The sequence below is a fragment of the Anser anser genome, assembly GCF_964211835.1.
Source record: "Anser anser genome assembly, chromosome: 3".
Taxonomy (NCBI): Eukaryota; Metazoa; Chordata; class Aves; order Anseriformes; family Anatidae; genus Anser; species Anser anser.
The window spans coordinates 76,771,933-76,794,099 of NC_139722.1; positions in this window are offsets into that span (position 1 = coordinate 76,771,933).

Below are 22,167 nucleotides of genomic sequence, written 5' to 3' on the forward strand. Positions count from 1 at the left end.
TTGTATATATTTGTCATTGTGTACACAGACATCATAGATATTACACATGAGATGATAATGATATGTTCTCTGTTAGCATACATGCTGAGGCAAAATCTTATTTTGTGATGGTTTCAGTGCATAATAGAGCTTGATTTTGCTGGCTTTCCTCACTCCTAGAAAATCATTGATGGCATCAGTGGGACAATTCATCATACTAGGGCTTTTATGATTAACATTGCAAAACCAAGTTTACTTTTGACCTCTGGGACAGGGAATTATGTTTTTTTTCAACTTTAAAATATCACATGTATCTATAATAGCATGCAAACAATAAACACTAATAAAATTGCAGGGTGGCTTACATGCTAATAACAGTATTTGTATTATTAGTTATAATTAGACATTATTATACCATAAGCTGTGCATAATGTATAGTTATAATTGATAATTTTTGAGATGTCAGTTTACATTAAATAAGAACCAAACGCACTGTATGATGAGCATCACCCACATGATGCTGCAGGCAAGGCCAAGGTAAGACTCTAGAGCTAAAAACTGCTTGTGGGCAGTTCAGGAGTGGCTCCTGTGCCAGGGATGTGCCATGTGACTGCGAGGAAGTAGGAAACAACTTTGTATTATACCCTGCTGTATCTGGTGTTTTACAAGCAGTGTGCATCCAGTCTTTAATCCCAGAGGATCCCGGTGTCCTTCCTCGTTGTGAGGTTTGCCATCGAAACAGAGACACCTTCAGGCAGTAAAAGAGCAGCTGCTCACCAGTGCAACCTAACGCAACGCTTTGGGAACCATGTGGGCAATCTGGGTAGGCAGGATGGGTTCATAAATCATAAGGGTTCATTTGGCCCTACAGCACAGGGACTGTAACTCTTAGCCTTGACAGAGTCTCCATGGGACTGCATCTACTAATGTGATCACAAGCCTCATTTTAGTTCTAAAGCAGAACAGAGAAATAGTGTCCTTCAGTAATCCCAATACATTACTATCATTATAGGCTCATGATTTTATCCTAGCTCTGACCAAATTCCCAGAGCCCTTTCCTGCTGCATCTTGTGCTTCCTTTCAAGGTTTCCTAACCCAAGCTGCATGCAGGCCCAGACCTGTGTTCATTACGCAGCCTCCTGAGATCACAGCTAGTGGTGACATGGCTGCTGGCCACGAGGAGTTTAAATCACCTCTCTGGTAGGACCCAGTCAGCATCGAGGTGTTATCTCTAGCTAAACACACACAAAGTGCATAAGGTGTTGGTGTGAGTTCCCATTTGTGTTCCCAGTAATGCCACTTCCCTTACATTACATAAAATATAATGATCCGTAGCAGTTCTTCCCCATCGGGGTTTGTCAGTGTTTGATACAGTACTGGCACAGGAGGAGTTGACTTACCTGACCATGTGCTGCAGTTTGAATTGCGAAGTTTTAGTTACATTAACTTTAAAACCACGTGAGTGCTGTTAATTCCCTGCCCAAGGATTCTCAGTGCTTATTGTGTTACTGCTAGACTTTGATCACAACATTAATTATACATCTTTTGCATGGCAAATATATACCTAATGTTGTCCATTTACTGCTTAAGGAAAAAAAAAATCTCTCCAGCTTTCTATTCCATGCAAGTTTTCCTCTCAGCCCCTAAGGACAATCCTGCCAAAGCCACACTTCACAGAGGGGTAATGGCTTCTGCTCTATCTGATGATACACAGATGATGTGTTTCACATGGGCTTTGCTTTTGCTTTTATATTCTCTCAGCTATGTACTTATTTTTGCTCTATTTGGAATTATTTCTGTACTATTGTTCTCTATTTCTTCCCTTTTTCTCTCTAACTTAAATATTTTTAATGCAAAAGAAAAAAAATAGCACCACTAGCTAATGGGAACAGCAAGGTTTTAGTTACAAAAACTAGTTGACTTCTGAAATAATTTGGAGCTATTTTCTCTGCTTAAGCTTATATATATATATATATATATAAAATACAGGTTTTATTTTTCAACTGAATATCTGTTTTACATTTTCATTATATTCATCTGCATTTCTGTGATCTTTTCTAGATCAAATGATTGGAGTGCCTGCAATTACAAAGTGTTAGAGCAATGTTAGAGGCAGCAGAACTAGTAAGGATGCTTCTATAAAATAACTGTGGTGTTTTTTTTTTTTCATGCCAAAAGCATTGTCCTTTCCCATTTTTTGAGAACGCGTTTATGTGTTCCCTCAGATTCACCCCTCAGCAAATCGGGATGTGGAAGAAATGTAATCTTGGCTGATGCGATCTTGCCTGCGGAGCGCCTTGTGGCTTCACACAAAGGAGAGCTGGTGTTTCTGGTGGGGGAGTGGGGAGGGGGCCTGCAGTGCATCACGAGGTAAACGTGCCTGGGAGCAGCTCCACAAGCTCCAAAGTCCTACGTGCAGGAAACAATTGTCTGAACAGAGGCCACCGCTTGCAAATGCCCTGGCCTTTCTCTACCTCCTGCCACCAGGCAGCATTTCAGATTCCCCCACCTTGGGAAATCCCGAGCCTGGATGAGAAAACGCTGGAAAAAAGCGGGGAGAAAACCAACAATGAGGATACTGCACTGTAAATTTAAGGGAAGAGAATAAATTCCCTTATGGGCTGTGTCATCCTGCTCCTTAAATAAGAAATGGATTATGAAAAGGGGGAGGGGAGAGGGCTGCATTTAGGCTGAATATTTCCATGAAGTAATGGCACAATTTGAATTACCCACAGGATGAATTCAGCCTGACGTGTAAAATCTATTTCTACCATTATCACTGCTAACCTAAGCCTATTCACAGATAATTACAGTCAAGTGCTTACCGTGCTCTTGCTCATCTGTTTTTCCCTCCTGCCCATTTAGTAAATGCATGAGTTATGCATTAGCCCTGGTATGCTGTGTCAAAGCAGCAAGAGCTTTGACATTAGACAGCAGGAGTGGAATATAATAAGGCAGGAAATAAACAGTGAAATCCGTAAACAAAGGGTTGTAAAAATAACAATTAGAAGTCAGTTATGTTCTAGTAAGTGAAGATCTTAGAGTGAAACAATTTGAATTTACAAGTGTCACTACAAATGTAGGTCAAATTTAGTATCTGGCTAAAGCATGTTTCTAATTTTTGTATTGCTCAAGGCAAAACATGAAGAAAAGGCATTGCCTCTACCTGACTTAAAACCCTATTGTAAGTCACAAGAAGTTATCTTCTGCTGTACAGATACATTCCTTAAATATTCTTGTTCTCCTCAGCATGTGCAGGATAAAATTTCTAAGGTGCCTAGGTCCCACTGCCTTCCTCATCACATTACCTGTGCGGTGAGCAAGGGGTTTGGATGAAATCCCAGCTCCTGTGCAAAGCCGGGGATCGTGGCAAACAGCGATGCGATATCTGCTCATGGGGGACGTGACATCAGGCGAAGTGCCCTAGATACAGCATCAGTTCCCAGAGAGTGCATTTTGAAGTAAATGAGTCAGAGAAGTAACTGGGTCTCCCCTCATGGCTGGTGAGCGCTTTCAGAGCAGCTGGGTGGGTGTCCCAGGGCGGGGGGTGAGACAGTCTTTGCTTTCACCTCTGAAAGTGGGGTCGGAGTTAGTGGTGCTGCACAAGCCCCCGGCAGCCTCCTCCTGCTTCTCTTCCCCCTCTCCTGGGCTCTGCCTCTGTCCTTCACCACTAACACCTCGCTGGTCAGAGGCTTGGTTGTGATTCTGTAATAGCAGCCCTGCATACTTCTGTTTTTGCCGTGACTCTGGAGGGGGTGATGTGTCCCTTAGTGCCCAGACAAAACCATTAACTTGGAAATGAATGTTTCAACCTGTCATGCTCAAGGAAGAAAAAATGACTTGTTCCTGGAAAAAAATCAGAGCTGATTGAAAGCTTTTATCAAGAAATATACTCACATTTCACCAAACTGCAATAGTTTTAGGGGCTGCCTGGAGGTATGAACATGTCTGCTGCAACTCTCCTTGTTAAAGTATTTCTGAATTAAAAGCAATTTCATCACATTATAAACATTTCATCAAGTTATTAAAACAACTGAGGTATCTTATAAAAAGGTCTCGAGCACTGAAAACCCCTTGTAAATAAAGAATGTGGCTGTGAAACATAATCCTTGGTGGGATTGGTTTCTGTCCTTTAGAAGGGACGGTACTTCGAGTCACGCAAAGACAAGGTAAAAGCTGGAGATGAAGGGTGGGAAGTGGAAAAAAGCCTAAAGTAATAAAAAACTTGCACACAGGGGTTCCTAATCTGCAATGACTGCAAACATGTCTCAGTGTCTTCAGTTTTGAATAAATCATGCTATCTATACCAAGGTTATCTCCTTTTGTCATCATACATCAAGTAAAGATGAGAAACCCAAGTCAGCCTGGTTCACTTACAATTGCTTCCAAAACGTACTTAGAAACTTGAAAGGGTAAGGTGTTCTCTAATTTTATGTCGGTATCAGTTATGTCTCAAAAACTGTTACTGGTAGTTAGTGCTTTCAATCTTCTGGTTCAAAATTGAGGGTTGAGTTTTTAGGTGGTTTTGTGGTGGTTTTTTTTGTTGTTGGTGGTGGTGATGGTGGTTTTTTTTTGTGTGTGTTTGGCTTTTTTTTTTTTTCATTGTTCTCCCCAAAGGAAAATGTCCACAGCCTCTTGGAAGTGATCCCATGAATAAATGAGTCCTACTTTTTAAAATAGCTGGTTCTATTCCTTCCATTAAAATGACAAAGAAAATACTCATCTCATAGCAATGAAAGCAATTTTTAGAATTATCTCTTGCCATCTCCAGGGACAAAGCTGAGTTGTAGCAGAAGGAAGCCCAGCTAGTGTGGAAAAGAGCTCCTTGAGGGGAAAGTCTCATTCCCAGGTAAGTCAGTGGGCTCTGGGCGCTGCCCTGGATGTAGCATTTGGCCAGGGTAGACATAAGCAGGTAAGGAAGCTGATGGAAGGCCTTGTTTCAGCAGCCACCAAAGCACTATTAGCCAGGTATCAGGCTGTGGGCTCTTCTCTCTCAGGCCATTGAGAAATGCCGTAGTAAGGTACATAGCACATTATAATGCCCACCCCATTTTTTTTTTCTGTTGTTTGGCTTGCTTTGAGATGACAAATACTTTCTTTTCATCACTTTTTATGTTGCAAAGAATTACAAGATAATTAGAAATGGGTATTGATTTCCAACTATCTGACATATGCCAGTTGTGTGCATCAGCATACATAAAGTTTTTGATTTACTGCATTGTAGTTCTACAGTGGTAAAAATAAGTAGGGTAAGTACTTCAAAGTAAATAGAGGTCCCTTTGTCACACTCTCAGTCGTGTGTCCAGTGCAGAAAGCCAGTCAGTCCCTGCCCTAACAGGTGAAAAGTACTCTCAGATACTTACAGCATTTTTGCTATCTAGCTATTTAGGTCTTCCCCCACAAGCTCACCTCTGTGAAGCAGAAAATAGTCTTTCCAAAATAACATAGGCTTGATCCACCCATTTTACTTCATGCATAAATACCTATGCGCATGCATCCAAGCATGTCCTATGTCCCAGAGGTGGCAGGGAACATCACTGGCACCAATATACCGGTGATGCCCATGGCAAAGAGTGCTCTCTCATGTTGCCCATGCATGACCTGAAAGCAGGGTTATCATGACCTGCTGAGGAGGCAAGCAGATAGTGTGGCTTGCTGCTGACCGTGTGGGCTAAGCATTGATCCTGGGTGACAAGGGGGCAAATTCCCCCATCTGTGTTTAGGCACCTAATTTACGGTTTGGTTTCAGCTTACAGCTAAGCTGGTCCAACCAAAAGGAATGCTCTGCTCCTCTTCCTCTCTCTGCCATATGTTTCTGCTGCTGTGGAGTGCAGTCTAGTGACTGTACAGCTGCAGGGTGAATCGATCCATTTGGCCAACCCCAGAAGACTAATCTTGGGGAAAAAGCGAGCTGTTTCTCTTACTATGGGCCAGATGAATCAGAGCACCTTCCTTGAAGGTAACTGCCTGTCAGGATATGGGGAGGGACAGAAAGGACCCTGCAGCTGGAGATGTTGCAGTGGCAAACAACCTTTCAGCGGAAACCCGCTGTTAATTAGGCTTGATAAAATATGAAATGGCACCTAACCCACTGAAATAGAAGGCTGATATCTCTGGGCAGTTGCATGTTTGCTGCATCTGATGTGAAGCAGGAGAGAGGGAGGGGGGTAGCCAGGGTAACTGCAATTAGGAGATTAGTCTGTCATGTTCCTAATGGAGCCAACAGAGATGCTGCTTGGGGGGTGAGGGTGGGGTCCTCAGACTTTTTGTGCCCTGTCTCTTCTCTTCTGGAATAGTTTTGGGTCTTCATCTACACCTGCCTTTCCCCAGCTTACATTCCCCTTCCCCTGGATGGGGCACATCAGCCAGTTTGAGAAGGAAACTGAAAATCCTACCTCTAGCTGGCCTTGGAAGGCCTGTCTCCCTTCTGTGACTGACCATACAGGTTGCCTTACCTAAAATTTGGCAGCATAAATAGCTCTCAATAGCCCAGGTGTGTATTCCTGTGTAGGCATCTGACATCAACGATTTGAATGCATTTGGGCATGTAAATAAGACCTCAGTGTTTGTTGATCTGGGCCTTAAGTATTAGATCTGCACTGCTCGCAGTGGAAAATTGTAGTTTCTTGGTTAATCATAGGTAAGTTGAGAGAGGGGTTTGGACATGAAACCCTGAGCATGACACCTTCAAGTTCCTGACTAGAATTGGGGGGACAGGAAGAAGCTTGCCTGAGTCCAAGAAGGAATGGAATGCATTGTGTATGTTTGGATAAGACTTGGGGCTGTAGATAGGACTTGGAGTCTGAATATTTTTATCTGCAGAGTTGTGGGACACAAGTCTTCTTGAGGACAGGCAGATCCCTTAGTGAAATTGTCAGTAGCTGTGTCAATACTAATTTACCAAAGGTAAATATTGCATGGTCAGTGTAGGTGCTCAAGCGAAGTGCAATCTCTTCTTTGTTGGGACAAAAGCTAAATGGCATCATCCATCCTGTATTAACCTACCCTTAGTCTTACACGAGGATAAACTGATGAATGAAGCCAAATACGGTGAGATAGTGAGCAAAAAAAACACTGTCAAGATTTATTTGCATTTACTCAGTAGCCCAGGAACAGAGCTGTGATGGCGGTGGTGATGAGCCTGAGGAATGCTGCTGGCATTGAGAGCTCTCTGCTGTGTCACACATTCCTGTGTTTTGCAGTCACATTAGGATCTGAAGGAATTAGCCCCAGGAAAGCTCAGAGTTTATTTCAGGTGGGTAAACTCTGTTTTCTGGTCTTTTGGTCGGCGGTGGGAAACATTCTCAGCGACTGAAGAAAAGATCAACGGGCCAGATAAGAATTTGGTATCTTCCAGATGGCAGGTTATGAAAGCAGAGAAGAGGGCTGCTTCTGTCAGGTGTGGGCTAGGAATGAGAAAGAAATTTAACTCCGTTCCAAAAATGTTAACCATATTGTTCACGCTCAGCAGTGAGGGGGCCTGTGGCTGCTACGAGATTAACCTTGTGACCCCGACAAGAGTTTAGACCAGCCTGTCAAAAGCATTATGCTTGGAGGCAGTAATCATTCTTTATTAGAAGAGCAGTGGCTCTGCCTTGGTTTCTGCTGCCTACCTATGGATTGTGTTTTGACTGCAGCACCACCTTTAGGAAATGGTTCGTAGTTTAAATATTAACAGCTGCAGATTCCTAAAGGCTGTGCACAGCCACTGGGTGCTCCGATCTGGATTGATTCACTCTTAAAAAGCAGCCCAATGTGAAAATGCACCTATCTGGTATAACAATGATTTTCCATAGGGCTGCTAAGGGGACAGCAGTAGTCTGTAAATTATTTCAGTGTGTAAATGTTTTTAATGAAGGAATTAGGAAAGTGTCAGTTCATATTTTCAAGCGAACCTAAGAGCTGAGGTTATAGAATGGCTGCGCCTCTCTACATGGCCATCTCTTTTGGAGCAGGCTGTTGACATATCCACTGAAAGAGCCCGGTCTGAAGAGAGCAGTGCTGAAATTGTTGCAGCCTTGGTGGTCCCAGAGAAGTGCTTTCAGGGAGCAGTAATAGCCCCTAGAGCTGTAAAAAGTGAGCATGCTTTTGGGCCCAGAGGCTCTTCAATAGGATCGCACAGAGCCATCGGCTGATCCCAGTGCTCCGCTTCCACAGCTTGGTTGACCTGTGGCTGCTCTGCCAAGTCTCCCAGCTGAAGTTGCCATCATCATCATTTTCCAGAGTTGTGGTTTTTTTCACATCTCTGACAAGTTCTCTGTAAGATAAAATGTGAAGCAATCTTAGTGTCTCATTCAGTAGGTTGAGTCACTACAGGAAGGCTCTGTAGTGGTTCGGGTATTCACTCATGACCGTATCACAGCATGTATTCATCAGTATGCACTGAATGCTTGCGAACAAGAAAATAACCAATGTAGGCAAGAGCATATATTCATTGTGGTCATGAAAACTGATAACAAAATAGATTAAAAGCATTTTTCAAACAAGAAACTCTCTTTTAATAATACCATTTCGTATAGACCCCCCTGTAGAAAACTTATAGCCACAACAGACTACTTACACAATTTCCTGCAAACATCTAGATACTTCCTGCATCCACTTGTGACCCTTTTAGTCTTTCTTTTCCCACATGCCACCTGGATGCTGAGAGTTATATTTGGGAATCCTGTGGTCAAACACACCTCATTTTTACATGTATAGCATGAAGCAGGAAGACAAAGGATGACATTTGTACTTCTCAGGAGCACTGTGGCTGTTCATGTTAATAAAGCAGTCTGGAAGTACAAACCTTTACTGTCACTGACTGCTTATACCCTCAGAGAAGCTGAACCAGCAGCATTCCTCTCAGTTCCCCTTATCCCCGTGTTTATTTTGGTGGGGATGCAATCACCTGCTTTTTGCAATCAATTGATGCTGCCAGCAAGATCATAACAGGGCATGTTCAGCTGCAGTCTCCCTTGGGGCTGGTGAGCATCTCCCTCCTAGCCTTTCAGGACAAAAAGCTGCAGCGAAGCCATTCATCTCGGGGCACAGGCGTTACACCACAGGGGGAGGTGCAGAGTTTTTAATGCATGAAGTCACTGCCATTCACAGTGAACTAATGAAAACACTGTCTTTAGCTATGTTTAAAATCCCTTGGATGCCTGTGTGTGTGCGTGCGCACCGAGGGACAGATGAATGATACTGTGAGGTCTTTGATACCTTTTTCAATGAGGCTAATTGTCTCTGCATAATTTTTGGACAAGCCTGCAATAATGATGTTTGGTTGCTGCGTAGGATTAGCATGTTTAGCAATAGGAGAAGGAGAAAAAGGGAGAGATGGCATCCAGTACCTAGGTGATGGGTCCAGCTCGGTGACATGCATCTGAATGAGACATGCCTATTTAACCCTAGCATCATTTTTCTAGCTAATCATGGAATGTGCATGACATTTGTTATTACTGACATTATAATGCATCCATTCACATCACTAGGACTGCTAAGCTGTTCCCACTGGAAGTAATGGGAGCTTTGTATAACCTCAAGGGAAGCAGGATTGGGTCTCACTAGAGCAGGTCAGGAAGTTTCTCATCAGCTTCATTTTTAGGGAGCCAGATAACTGATGCAGAAGTCCTCCTGCTGCCATTCTGATAAGGACACGTGCAGACTTCAGGTTATATGCTTTATATTCACTTCTTATTATTTCCGCGTCATAAGGTTGTTTTAAGAGTATCTTTGAATTTTTTGTCTTTCAAGCATGCATTTGTTGTTTCATTTGAGTCCTTATTACAGAGAGCACTGTTATTCAGTTTTCATTCCCGTCAGAAGAATTGTGTAATCACGAAATCACCTTCCTCATGGCAGGTGAGCTAGGAGGCTGAGGGAGGCACCTTGGTCCTTGTCCTCCGGAAATCAAAATGAGTTCTTCTCATCCGCATGCATTGGGCTATTGTCCCAGTTCTGTCACTGACAGCAATGTATGACCAAAATACTTGCCCTTTTATATATTGATTTTGCACTGGTTAAAAACATCATAGCTATACTTGACATTTCTGCCTCACAGGAGTGCTACAGGAAATTTTGGAGACCATTTGACAAAGTCCTGGTACTGAAAACTGTGGACGGAAAGAAACACACATCAGAATGTTAGGCACTTAACTCACTGATGTCTACATGTGTCTTCCATCACCCTACATATCTTCAAGAAATGGGGCCAAAATGTACTAGGACGAGATGTCAGTATTGAAGCTCTCCGCAGTCTGCAAATAGATATGGAATCGGGGTGCTTTTGGCTCTCAGGCAGGAGTTTCCTCAGTCCTAATTGGAGTTACATATTGGTTTGCTATAGCACAACCAATATGCATGGTAAAGATTGTTTTGAACACTGCATATTTTCCTATTTCCTTTTTTTTTTTTTTTTTGTATCCTTCAAAATGGTTCCAACAATTTCTTGTTCAGAACAGAAACTAAGCTTGAAGACCAGGCACATTTCCATTGTTTCTCAATTGATCTGGGATATTATTATGAGTGGTCTTATGCTGAGATTGTCACTAAACCCAAGGTGTTGTTAAGGAACTGGTTAGTCCTTGCAATCCCTGATGTGCTCTAGTTCTACATTTTATGTAACTTATATTAGACAGCCACCTAATAAATGTTTTTTAAATGTAACAATAACATTGCTCTCTCTTTTTGAAGCTGGTGGCAAACCTCCAATTCTCCTCTCAGTATTCATTGCCTGCAGAACCCAGCAAAGCTTCAGGGACAAGAAAAATGTATTTTTTTACATTTATACAGCATTAGGTCTACATCAAGTCACGGCTCTTGGGAGACAGTCTCTAATCAATATGAAGCCATATCTCTTGAGGGTACAGTGCTGTAGAATTAGATGAATTACTGAAAATGGTGGGTCAGAAGTCTGCTGTGTCCATAGATGGGATGTGGGTCTGAGAGGACAGCTGTCTTTCTTGCTGTGCAGCAGTCTCTTCAGTCCCATATTCATGTATCGAAGAAAAAAATATTCAGAAAAAAGCTCCTAAAGCCTGACTGCATCCCCTAGACCCAGGTGGGGTTGTATACCCACCCGTATGTTTACTGACCTGTACATATACCCTCCCACAGGCATACCCATGCTGCAGAGCAAGGTGTGTGGACATACTGATGGCAGCACCGTAGTGCCAGGGCCATCGCGGCGGCGCGATGGCAGGTGGCACAGCACTCGCAATACGGCCAGGAAGGTGCGGGTCGGAGCGAGGCGGCCGTACTGGGAGTCACGCAGCCCGTCCTTTGAAGTCAGGGAACAGTTTCCAAGTGCCATTTGTGCCCCTGGCTTAGTTTGCATACATGGCATTACATCACCCAACAAAGCAGCCTTCAGTCAAGCCCCGCACAATAGCGAGGGGTTGGCTGGGCTCCATGGGGGGTTAATAGTTGCCCTGGGAACGCCACATTCCAGCATCAGCTGCTAATGTGCAAAGCATGCTGTTCGGGGCTGGCCAGGAGCAGAGCATGGGAAAATTCTTGCATACTTTATGAGACGGAAACAAACCCACTTTCAGCAGCACAACGGCGAGGCATAATCCCCCCCACCTCGCCCCCGCCGCCTTCGCCCACCCCTCGGCAAGCCAAACGCTCCGGACCTTTGTGTGAGGGCTGAGAGGTTCATGCTCCGGGGTATTTTGCCAATAAAAAAAAAAAAAAAACACAACAAAAACAGGTTCCGATCCAAGACTGAATTTTCCACGTCTCAGGAGATGAATGGGCTTAGTGTTGAATATCTTAAGCGTAATTTCATACAGCGCATCCGGGCAACCGTGGCCAGGCCCTCCTGTGGAAGGTTTAACACCTGGGATGAGGGGAGCACCTCCTGGCCTAATGTCACGAAACAACCATCTGTCTGTCTGTCCCAGTCCTTCTTTCCCTCTTCTTCTGCACTGGCAGGTTACCGCTCTGAAGAACAGCACTACAACTTCACACCGTTGCCTCCAGAGCCCCTATTTGTACTGAAGCAGCCTTGTTTATTTGCAGAAAAATTGTCACTGAGGACAACTTCTCATGGCAAGGTTTAGTAAATGCAAGTGTGTCTGTATGTGTGTGCATGGTGTTGCCACTCTATCCCCTTGTACGGGCAGAGCTGGCCTCAGCAGAGGCAAAACTGGTTCATCTTTGGTTAAGAAGAAGCTAAACAAGAACTTTACCAAGGAAGTAATGCAAAGCATGGCTTTGTAGCTCTGCAGCGTGTTGATGTAGCAGAAGGGTCAGTGGTATGGAGATCCTGTTTGTGGGTTTCGTTAGCGAACCCAATTTTAATACTGTCATGCTCCTCTAATTACACAAGGTGTCCACATGCAGCAGTTGCTTGAGTTTCTTCTTCTACACACAGAAAAGCATCACCCATGTAAGGCAAGGTGAAGTTGCACAAGGTAGCTTGCATCCTTTAGCAGGTGCTTTTGGCAAGGAGGAGAGCACTGAAGTACTACAGAGCCCCATATTTTTTCATCTCAGACAGCATCTTTAGGGGAAGTTAATAGGCTCAGCATCTTTAGGAGAAGGTAGTAGGGAGGGTTTGTGTAGCTGGTTTGCAGCTCTTGGCCATTGGGGCTGCAGGTCCAGGCTGCCACTGAGTGCTGCAACTCAGTGCCCCTGCATGTGGCTACTGGAAATGAATTAGGTGACAGGCTTTGCCTGCTGGTAATCCAGTGGATGCTGCTTGTTCCTAAAACAGGATTTTAAAACATAGCTAGTGCTATAGCAGCACATGGCAAACACTTTAAAGGAACATCTCTTTCAAACCTCCCTGTCCCATCTGTGCCACGCTGGTGGTATAGCTAGCTGCATGCTATAAAAGCTGCATGCTATAAAAAACACTCTTTTAACTAAAGACTTGAGAGAAGGTTTGCTTTTGTCTCCCCAGTTTGTTTACTTTGTAAACATGACATTATGCATTGTCAGTTCAGCTATTTTCCCCCTTGCAGTCTTGTTCTGGAGATTCTTTATATCTTCCCTTCACACAGCATCTGAGGAGAGAAATTGCTGTGCCATATGCCTGTGAAAACTGTTGCAGTTAATGAGCGGGCTGGATAGTATAGTACTTACTGCTACTTTCAACTTATTCTTTTTAACTCCTGTGGCATGAGGATGCAGTGGTTTTGATCTAACAAGAGCCCTAAAGCTGGATTTACAACATCAACAAACTATGGCCTGGATTCTTCTTGGGGCCCTGGATAACCCGAGACACGTCTGTAGTAAGCCCCTTTTATCTCCAGTTCAGTGCTTTTAAGCCGTGTTGGTTGTGACCGAATGCTGCTGCTGCTCCTCGCCTCCCGACACCTCTCTTCGTCCCGTTGTTCATCCGCAGAGTGGTTGCTTGTGTCCGTGCAGGCTGCCTGCCCTGTGAAGGAAGGATCCCTGAGCTACGAGAGACCAAGCTCAGCTGTGTGCAGCAGTACACAGATGTCCTACAACATGTCTGGAAGCAGTCCAGCAATGTTTGCACCGCGATGAATTCGAGCTAACAGTTTCAGATGTCTCTGCATCGTGTTCCGCGTCGTGTCTGAATCTGTTCCCACGGCTGAAGGCAGACCCAAAGCGTATCTTGCTGTGTTTACAGCACTCCCCAGAGGAAAAGGCCAAGTAGGACGCAAGGTGAGCCTGTCCTCCAGGACCTTCTGTCCCCTCCTGCTTCTGTTTCCTTCATGGGAATGATATTGCTAAGGGGCTCTGCAGATGGCAGGAGGGCTGAGTAAAGGCAGCGATGCCACTAGTTCTGGGAGAAACACCACTCCACTCTGTCAGTGAGCGTAAGTCCACCACTGCTATGAACGCTGCACAAGCACATCCCCTCTTGGCAAATAAAAGTCTGTCTTTATCACAGTCTCAGGAGTTTTGTAGTATTTAAATCTCCAGTTCGCGTACCAGGCTCTCTGATATTCCTGTGCCACTGACTAAAGCAAATCCAAAGCAGATTTTGTTTGGCTTTCCCATGCCTCAGTAGTCCCCAAAAGGTGTTTTTATTATTTTAAGTATTAGGCATGTGCATGGGAAAGAATTTTGTTAGTTCAGCTCGACCACTCCCTAGGAGCTTACTTGGCTCTCCCAGAGTCTCCTCTCCCTCCGGCTGCTCACGTCTTTCAGCAGATCGCACTGCTGGACTCAGCAGCTCTCGTCTGGTGTGCGCCCCGGCAGGGCTCAGCACCCCTGCCCGCCCTCGGCAGGGAGATCCCACGGGGTCCACAGGGGCGGGCTGAGCCTTGGAGGCTTTTGGCTGTGTGTAAAACCAGCACAAGGGTTGTACACTGCTTAGATCCCCAGGAGACCTCAAACTAGATCTCAGCTAGTATGTAGGTAAAGGATAGGACTTGAGGCAGCCTTCGGAGTAGTAGCAAAATCCATTGCTTGCCCTTTATTCGAATACATTGATGCTTGCTGGTTCTGGCTCTTGTGTGAATAGCAGCAGAGCCAAGTGATGTATTTCTCTGGCTGAACAGCAAGAAGACCATGGTGTGTTTTGCTCCATATGAATTGTTTTTTCCAGTATCTCAATACTGAGTGATAGGTGAAGGGGCAGGCAGATAAATTCAAATGAGAAATAAAATGTTTGAACAGACACGAGCATTCAGGATAAAGCTATGAAGTAATTTTTGAGCAGATGGGCCAAAAAGTTGTTCAGTAGTTTGTTAAGATCTGCGTGAGACTAATCTGCTACACTTGGTTGTGAATAATGCAAGGAGAGATAGCGTAGGCAAACAGAATATTGCAAGCCAATTCCTTCCAATTTGTACTTAGTACCTTAGTACAGACATGAATGATGTGCCTCAGTTCAGCAGGAAGCATCCTGCTGAGATTTCTCTCGGGCTCCACTAGCTCGTTGGTCACAAAGCAGGACGCCACAGCCTGACCTCAGCCACGCTGCTCTCTGTCCCACCTGGGGGTTCACAACATGGGCGCAAAGATGGGGCAACCCCCTTTTGTTGAGCACATCCAGGTGCCCTCTGCTCACCAGACCCCTGCTGTGACTTGGTCTTCTGTTAGCTGGGAGCCTGGGTCTCACAAAGCTGAACAACGAATAAGTGTGGGTGAAGGGATGGGGTGTTAGACCGCACAGAAAAGCTGGTGGCTGCGTGGAAACAGTCTGGTTTCACCAGGGCAGTGTCACAGTGTCACGAGGGTTATTTGCAAGGAGGAAAAAGAGGCAAAGAAAAAAATGCTGAGCGGTGTGGTGTTACTGGCAAAACAGGCTCAGCTTAGGGAATTTTTACCTAATTTATTGCCAATTAATGCAAGTTTCTAATCACCGATTTGGATATTGAGAAAAATAAAACACAAACAATTAAACAACCATGTAAGTATACACCTTTCCTCGCCCTTGCCTGGGCTCAGCTTCAGCTAAATGCCTCTCCTCCCCCCTTCCAGTGTCCTGCCTCCCCTTGCTCTTGCTGTGGGTTGCACTCAGTAAGCCCAGAGGCTGGGGTGGTAGGCATCATGGTTTCGGTCTGCTGCTCCTCCATGCTTCTTCCTGGGGTTCCTTTGTTCACATATCATTCTTGTTGGTTGTCCTTGCTCCTCAGTGCTTCTTATGGGCTTGTGTGGGCCACCCACTGGGTGTCCTGTGTAGGCATGGATCTCCTCCTTCCAAGAGCGCAACTCCAGCTCCATGCCTCCACTGCTGTCTTTCCCTCTATCATTCTCCCTTAGAGTGTCTCCTGGGTGTCTCCACATCCCCCGCTGCTGAACCCCTGCCATGTATGCGTCACGCATGGGTAAACGTATTTCAAGTGAGACTGAGAGATAAGGAAGATATTTATTTCAGGGAGTGGGAAGACAATCGAAAAGCAATGCAGCATGTGAGGAAGGGATGCAAGTGAGTGAATGGTGTAGTTGAAATTTGTCTGTACATGTGAAGATAAAGTTTTTCTCCTCCTTGTGTAATACAGGAATATTCAGTGAAATGGAAAAGTAGCACTTTAAAAGGTGACCACAAAACTTCTGCTATAAAGAAAAAGGCTTACATGGTATTAGGGAACAGCAAAAAACAGGAATGATCCCTCTTTCCCTGACAATTATTTTCCATGCATTTACTGCCATAGTTTGAGCACTAAGGATTCTACTTCAAACGAGCCTCAGCTACTGCCATGTCCCCGTTATGGTTGTCTTCTATAAGGGAGAAAAAGAGAAAGAGCATGCAACCCTGCTGCAGGAATCACAGGCATCCCTACCCCAGTCTCCGACTCCTCTTATGGAAACATCTTAAAGGGTGGTCATGATCCTCAGGAGAAGGCCAGGGAGGACCAAAAACCAGGCTTGATCAGGAGTTTTCCTTCATCACCTGAGTGAATAGGCATGACCTCTCCTCATAGCAAATGTCCTACATGAATGGTAGAACAGGCCAAGGTCCCTGGTGGAGTTGTAACATGCTGAGTTTCTTCAAATATTGCAGAGATCACTGTAAGTGGTAGACCAGCAATATCTCCTATGGCAGAGAAGTAAAGGTTCAGGCACATGTGAGGAACTACAAAAACAAATGAAAAAAAGATCAAATGGAAATGTTTTGAGTTCTGTTGCACAGAGGGAAATATGACTTCAGGTATGAAAGGGGGAGAGGGGATGGTGAGTTTTGTTGCTATGGCCAAAGACCCGATATTACAGTGCAGAATCTGTAGGAAAAGTTGGCACAGGATCAGTAACCTCCTGGAGTGGGAGTGTTTGACCAGACTCCTTAAAATCGCTGTAGAAAGTGATTTGTTCTTTCACATCTTTGTCCTTGCATGAGAAGTCCCCATCATCAGTGGCAGAGTGTTGACCATAAATTGGCTGCAGCAATCCCAAAAGATGTGGTAGATAGTTGCTACAATAAGCTTCCAGTAATCTCTACTCTGCGCCCACCATTTCACCACCACTGTGTCAGCTTGTGATATATAGTCCATGCCAGCATAAAAACATTTTCTACATCACAGAACTGCTTTTCCTTTTCTTTTTTTTTTTTTTTAATGAATAATGTAAGAAGTCATCTACGTACGTCATAAAAATAATGGAATGAGAGAAAGATTTTGTTGCCATGGCTGTAAATCATGCTGGAGATCCTGCTGTAATCGCCTACCTCTCAAACTCCCCTTCCACGGTTTGTGATACAGTCAGACAGCATGGACTTGCTCAATCCCCGCCTGGTACAACCTCGCTATACCTGGTGGTGGTTTGGTTGGTATAACACCAGCCCAGCATGACACAAACCTACAAATCATAGACCCAAGCCACCGTTGTGTTCTGCAGTGGAAGCAAGGAACGAAGAGCACCAGAGAGCCTGGCAGTGCCTGGAATATAAGCTTACAACCAGCTCTGCTCTCTGTAGGCCTCTCTGATGCACAGATCAGAAATGCTCCAGGAGGCTGGGTGCTCAGCTTAGTCTGGAAATGACATTGTGAGCTGAGCCTTTAGCAAATGTAGCTGTGAAAGGCTACTCTGTTATTTCTTCATTCTCATCTCAGGAAGGATAGCATCCCAAAAATGTATTTTCGCAATTTATCTTTTTTTTTTTTTTATATATATATATATATATATACCTTATAGATACACTCTGTCTCTCTTCATAGGATTCTTCTCTGCTTTTTCATTAGGTAACTAAATATGTGAACAGGAGCTTAATGATACTGTAGCACTTTAAACCAAGTATTTAGTCTTATATAAAACATTTCCTTCATGCTTTATGCTCAGTATTAATTTAAATTATTTCAATTTATGAAGTTTAAAAAGTCAACGACTCAGCTGTTTTTTAAAGACTTTTGTCTAAAAGTTTAGATTTTGCAAAGGTGGAAGAAAACGTTTATTTTTGTAGCCTCGGACCTCAAAGACAGCCAAGTAGGCTCCTCTCGGTGCTTCATTGTGAGTCACACTTTATCAGTGGTGTTGAGGAGAGACCCAGCTGTGCAAAGCCTCAAGTATGAGCTGTATGTTATTTATATATTCGCATACTTCAGTGGAGTTGTAGCTGAGCTCTAAGGAATCAAAGAAATACATGTGGTGTGGCCACTGGGAACACGGTGAATGTCTACACATTGCGCTTCCCTTCCTTCTTCTCCTCGCATTCAACTTACAAGTTAGTCAACCTCTTCTTGTCTCACACCCAGAGATAAGTATTAAACCACGGATCCTGCTTAATTGAGAAGTTTCAAGGCTTTCTTTTTTTCCCTGTCTTTTGTTTGTTCTTCAAAGGCTGAGAAGAAAGCCTCCAGCACGAGCTGCCTGCTGTGCTCGGTCCCGGTACCTGCCTGGTGACGAGAGGGCTACGTGCGGCAGGGAGCCGTGCTGCTCGTGTTGACATCCTGCCAGCAGAAACCCTGTGCCCAAAGCCAGCTGAGAGCTACGCCTTCAGCACAACTTTGGAACAAGTTTGCGGCAAAGTCCTGGCTCATTTGATCCGGGGAAAATCTCTCTGGTGTCAGAGGGGCCACAGTGATGTGAAGTCGAGTGACGACGCGAGGCCTGTAGCTGGTTGAGCAAGGTAGAGGTGCCCAGGCCTATCTTCTGCACCCACGCTCCTCAGCCCCTTGCCTCCAAAGCAGGGTGAACAAGGTGGTGAGCTGCCCAAAGGGATCGGCCCGGCTCGCAGCAGCTCCCGGGCACAGAAGTTGCCTGGAGAGTGCTTGCAGGCCTCGGGGCTGACCAGGTCGGTGCCTGGGGGTGAGACAGCAGAGCTGCAGCACCCGGCTCTGTGCTGTGCTCAGTCCTTGGAGCCTTACTGACTTTATGCATTTGTTAAAATGAAGGTTTTTTGGGCTTACCTGAGCTGCTTGTTGCTTTCAAGGTGTGAAGGCTTGTCACTCCGGTTACCCACGCTGTAGTAGTTTTTCAGATACCAAGAAGTATAAAAATGGCAAGACTGGAGTCAGAACAGTCGTTACATTTGGCTTACATCATTTACTCAGCAACGCTACACATTAACGAAGCACGTGGGAAAAAGCACAAACCTGTGTTATTCTCATTTTGGGCCACCCTTCATTTGCACTGGCCTCGGGCACCAAGCCTGCAACCCAGTCTGTCGTTAGCCTTCTGACCACACATGAGATTTTGCTCACGGGGGCCTCTCATTCCTCAGCCCATTTGTCAGGTGAGCTCAGACGTTTCTTCTGTTCAAGGTGGACATGGCACTCATGTTACCCAACCTGACTTTCCAGCCCTCAGGAAGACAGGAAGCATGTCTGTCTGATAAAGATTTTTAACCCTTTCCTTATATGTACCTATATATGTCAGACAGTTCACTAATACAACTGGCACACTTGTTTCCCTAGAAACAAATTTCTGAGCAAGTTATGTCCACGGGCTCGTGCATGATGTGCTGTGAATCCAGTTTGGAGGTGGTTTTGGTACTCAGTCGGGAGCAGGAGGAGGATGAGAGCCCAGTCTCACTTTGCTTCTCAGGAGGAGCCAAAGGGGAAGTGAAATTTGTCTCTGAGTTTTAACTGTACACGATTTAGGGATTAGGATTTTTTTTTTTGCCCTTGAAGAACCTGTTAGGGCACTGCAGGGGCTGGGAGCTCCGCATGGGCAGCCAGGGCTGGTCCTGCTACCCCTAACAGGAGCAGGGCAGCTGGGGCACCAGGGCACCTCTCTGCACGATGACCACGTGTTGGGAACCTACATGCCTAACACATATTCAGTTTTTTCAGGAGCTCTGAGATTAAAGTTAGAGGGTGGAAGTGAAGTTTTGGTTGTACAACTAAGCCTACGTAGGAGCTCTTGGCCAGTGTAGATATGTCTGTAAGGGAACACTGTTCTTCACACCCTCAGCAGATGTAGCCTTGCCAGGAGAAGTTTGCTCTGTAGACCTGGCCTCACTCTTTCCTTCATATTTGAAATGTGCTTTGAGAGCCACAGGTATTTTTCACACAAGATAAGAAAGCAAAGGAGGAGGCTGCAACAATGGCCAGTTGTTTTCAACTCAGGAGAGTATTGTTCAGCTGGTTTATCTTATTTGTATTTTTATCACATCACCTCTCAAATGTATCTGTACCACCTGCGGTATCTCAGGAAAATAGAGAACAGGAATCACTTAACACGTTCAAGTATGGGTCCAGACAGCCCAGCTTCCAAGCTGGCAGCCCTGTTCTCACCAAGAAACTTACAAGCTTTTGAAACATTCTTTGAGTAATGGGCAGACAAGCCATGCTGCAGCGCTCGATTTCACAGAGAGCATCCCGTGGCTCTGCTCCGGCCTCTGCAATGGACAGTGTACACTTGGTGTTTGCTAGGAAGAGTCCTGAAAAAACACAAGCCTCTTACTGGCACAGTGGACACTGTTCCACGTTTAAATAGCTGGTGAGCCTGCAAGAGGAGATAGAAATACTAACCACTGTGCATTGTCTTTGTTGTCTGTACTACACCCCTGATATCCACTTCAGCTATTAGAGGTGGAGGAAAGGAAAGCAATGATAGTAAGGAAGAAAGAAGAGTAATAAAACTCCAAACAGGCACATTATTGGATGAGAACAGGGAAAGCATAGCCATTTTGGGTACAATAAATCTTATCTTTAAATACTTTGAGCAGCTTTCTCACAATGATAGAGCCCTTGGAGAGACTTAAACTGGAATAGCTAGTTAGGGAGCTAAAGTCCTCATTTGAAATCAGCTCTGAAAAACAAAGCTAAAGCCCTGACTGCATTAAAATTCAAATTGAACCTGGCTAGGCAACAACATGCATCTCCAGGGTGACTTTGTAGCCATCTATTTCCAACAATACTATAAAGAGCAGAAGGTTTGAAGGGAGGAGCCCCTGATGGTGTTAACAAGCTGGTGCAGATGGAATTATAGGCAATCAGAGGCCAACACTTGACAGCCTATGAGAATAAAACATATGTATATACTTTTAAAGACATACCAAAAAAGGAAACATTTAATAGACGTCTTACCTGATTTGAATTCTGTTATAGAATACATTCCCTAGCTTGTATATACACCAGCAATGCTGAAGTCATGTATGCCTCTGATTAGAAATTGTGACCTTTCCTACTCCAGCTGCAAACTAAAAGAAAAGCAATGGAGAAGGTTAGACAGTACAGCCAGCACACTACCATGCTAGAAAGAGCACTTCTCTGCTGCAGTCACATAAAGCCAATAGTTCCCTTTGTGGGATTTGGGCTGAGATTGACCTTTGAAGCCCAAATTCATGACTCCTGTCAGCACTTGCTATAGCACCCGATGAAGCTGTTCCTAGCCCCAGCTCTCTGCCCCTGATCTAGCTGGGGAACATCCCTCCCTCCAGGGCAATGGCAGGACAGATGCTGTGATTGCTCCTCACCTGCCATGGCTGAGTCTATCTTAGTAAGGATTGACTTAATTAATGTATTAAATTATTGTTTTGAGTGGGGATCTTGGGCAGTTTAGCAGAGGACAGGCTATTTATTCTGCCAGCTCTGCTTCTGTGAGAACTTTAATATCTGTGAGACTGGGACAGGCAGCTAGGCACCAACAGTTCTTATCTTCATATCTGGCAGGGATTCTCCGAGTCGGAGCTCTGAGATCAAGCTGCTATGGACAGCATTGGTATTTATGTGCTCATGGCAGTGGGGCAGAGAAGCAGCTACAGCTGGTTACATCCTGAACTACAGCACCTTAACCTGACAGAGACAGCAGATCAGAGCTGTAGGTCCCACTACAGGTAATGCATATTTTGCCCTAAGCTTCAAACTAGAAATGGAGTAGACTCAAGAGATACAGCTTTTGAATGATTCAAAAGACTTTCTTAAAATATCTTAAAAAAGGAAAATCATGTCTGCTTAACAACTATTTTTTTCCAGGAATGACATAAAGCTCTCCTGTATCAGATATCACAAGTGCTGGGTTGCATAGGGGCTTTATTTGATACCCAAATCAAAGAAAAAGTTCTTTTTTACAACTAATGTAAGAGGTCTGTAAAATTTCTATCTGGGGCTCAGGAGGAGTTATTGCTACAACATGGGATATCGTAAGATCATAATACTGGTTACTTTTCTGCCACTCCTCCCCTCACACCTTCTTAGGCATTACCAATATGTCTTAAGAATTGTTCTGTGCCCAAGATCTGCGAGGAAATTTATCCCATCAAATTTAATGGGTTCACAGTTTAATGGACAACAGCAGCACATGATCTGAGGCACAGAACACCTGCTTAAATGATATTTGTGCTCATATGTCTAATTGATCCAGCTGGTAATCGTGATCACCCCAGGAAGACTGGGTTATTCA